Source organism: Tarenaya hassleriana, unplaced genomic scaffold (genome assembly GCF_000463585.1).
Source record: "Tarenaya hassleriana unplaced genomic scaffold, ASM46358v1 Cleome51, whole genome shotgun sequence".
Lineage (NCBI taxonomy): Eukaryota > Viridiplantae > Streptophyta > Magnoliopsida > Brassicales > Cleomaceae > Tarenaya > Tarenaya hassleriana.
The window spans coordinates 199,982-202,913 of record NW_010967800.1 but is presented as its reverse complement, the minus strand read 5'-3'; positions in this window follow the sequence as shown (position 1 = coordinate 202,913).

Here is a 2,932-nt window from a genome sequence, read left to right as displayed (position 1 = left end):
AGGAATGCGACTTTTATGGAGCGAGAGTTCATCTCCAAAAGAGTCAGTGGGAGTAGGATTGAACTTGAGGAAGTTCGAGAGCAGCAAATAGATGCTGAGCCGAGTGAACAAGTTGAAGATGTTCAACCTGTTTCACTGCCAGTTGTTACTCAACCTTCGACGAGTGAACCTCGGAGATCAGGCAGGATTCGCCAAGAGCCAGCGAGATATGGATTTCTCGTGACTGGGAATAAGGAACTCATATTATTAGAACATGAGGAGCCTACCACATATCCAGAGGCCATGGCGATTCCCTATTCCGAGAAATGGCGCGAGGCTATGAAGTCTGAGATGCAATCCATGTCAGACAACCAAGTATGGACTTTGGTTAATGCATATGAAGGGATAAAACCCATCGGATGCAAGTGGTTCTTCAAGAAGAAGACCGACATGGATGGCAACGTGCACACGTATAAGGCACGACTTGTGGCGAAAGGATTCCGTCAGATTCATGGCATTGACTATGATGAGACGTTTTCGCCCTTAGTTATGCTGAAGTCCATCAGGATCCTGCTTGCCATAGCCGCATATTACGACTATGAAATATGGCAAATGGATGTCAAGACCGTGTTCCTCAACGGGAACTTGACCGAGGATGTGTATATGACACAATCCGAAGGTTTTGTCGATCCAAGGAACCCGAGGATGGTGTGCAAGCTTCAAAGGTCCATTTATGGACTGAAGCAGGCTTCGAGAAGCTGGAATCTTCGTTTTGATGAGACAATCAAAAGGTTTGGTTTTTCACAGAACGAAGATGAGCCATGTGTTTACAAGAAGGCTAGTGGGAGCACAGTAGTATTTCTAGTGCTGTACGTGGATGACATTCTCCTTATAGGGAATGATGTTCCTACCTTGCAAGACGTTAAGTCTTGGCTAGGAACGCAGTTTTCTATGAAGGACCTAGGAGAAGCGGCCTATATTCTAGGAATAAAGATCTATAGAGATAGATCGAGGCGACTTCTAGGATTGTGTCAGAGTACATATATCGATAAGGTCTTGAAGCGGTTCAAGATGTGATGCAGCCTAGAAATCCTCCAACATCAACATGGACGATAACAAACAACACCCGAACGAGAAGCAAGACGATGTCGTCAACGCTATAGGAGGAGAAGAAGTGAACACCGAGCATACCATGCCAACCATTCCTACACCTTCACCTACAAGACAAATGACTCAAAGTCTACATTCAAATACCAATGCATATGTCGAAGAGTGGTTGATCAAAACATCCGAAAATGGTCAAGACAATGCAACCGATGCGATAACGACAACAAACGCTAAACCGACACATTGTTATGGAGTTTATGTTGTCCAACACCAAAGACTTCGTGGGCTAACATGTGGGCTACTAAGGAGATATTTGAAGATTGTATTTTCAATAAATGGGCTGAAGATCCAAGCCTAAAGAGCCCAAACATATTCTACACAAGTCCAAGAAGATACCAACCCATTGGAGAGGATATGGTGCTACCTTTGAACCCAATTTCGGCCCACCTTTATCAAGCACGAATTGGGGATGTTTCCTACATGATTTTAACCTCATGAAGACCTAATTTAAAGCTCCTAGCCGTTGCAAGACGTTGCACATCCACTTCCATCAACTTTCCACTTTTTCCTTACTTTATGGTGTCTTGTTTCCCATTACCTTTCTTTAATGTTTTGTTAGCTCCTCCTCATGCACGAGTTCTCTTTGATTTCTTCTGTATTTCAAGCCTATTTAAAGGCCTTTGTATGTCAAGAATGAGCGGACTTTGAATTGATAAAAATCGAGTTGCTTAATTGCTTCTTCTTCTTGGTGTGTCCGAGAATATCGCCTTCTGCGCATGTGTGTGTGTGTCACCCTTGTGCAAGGTCAAAACGTGGTGGATTCAATGTTGGTTTAGCTCCTTTGAATCCTCTTTCATACCCCTATCTTCCATCAAAAATTGGGAATCATCCGAGTGCCCTTTGGCCTGGAACTTCCCTTCCATCTATCACCTAAACCGAGTGCTCTCGAGTGCTCTGTTTTAGTCCGACTTGTGTGTTGATTTCTAAGGACTCCGAGTGCCCTTTGGCCTGGATATCCTCTTGAAATCTAACCATAGGAATACCTTAGTGAGTCTCCAAGTGTCCCCTGGTTTCGAGCTTGTTGTATTCGTTGTCCAAAAGGCAACATAAGACACGCACGTACAAACCGCATTTCACCGAAGAAAACGAGCGAGACTTCCTTGGCTCCATGCGTGTATCATTTTTTGTATCAGAGCTCTTTTCATGGACCACCCTAAGGTGAAATATCTCTATTTGTGTTTTATATTCATTTTAATTAGATTTCACCATTTTGCTTTGAAGAAAACCGAAAACCACAAAAACAGTCCCACCGACGAAGAGGTAACGGTACATCTCTTCCTATTTCATTTTGCTTCAAGTTTCTGTTTGTATTTTGATTTTAATTAAATTTCATTGAGAAAACAAAAGAAAAATGTTTAGAGACGGAGAGAAAAACAACGTGTCCATGTTGCAAGTCCTACGAAGTATTCAAGCACGATTAACTCGTCTTGAAGAAGAACGTATGCAACCAAGGTCCGGAAAAACAAACAACCATTTCTATGAAAGGTCAACAAATCTAGATTTCAATGAACCATGCTTTGAGGATCCACATCCAAGTAGTAGATCAGTACATGACCGTGGAAGACTCAAAGAAGAAGATAAGGTAGAAGAGGTCATACAAAGGACAAAACATATCCAAAACATCCAAGGTAATAAATCTGATTTTAAACCTCTTACCTTTGCGGGACAACGTAACCCGGATGCTTATCTCGAATGGGAGAAGCGGATGGAGGAAATATTTGAAGGGTATGCATGGTCGGAGCACAATAAGGTGCAATATGCCGCAAGCCAACTCATTGGACATGCA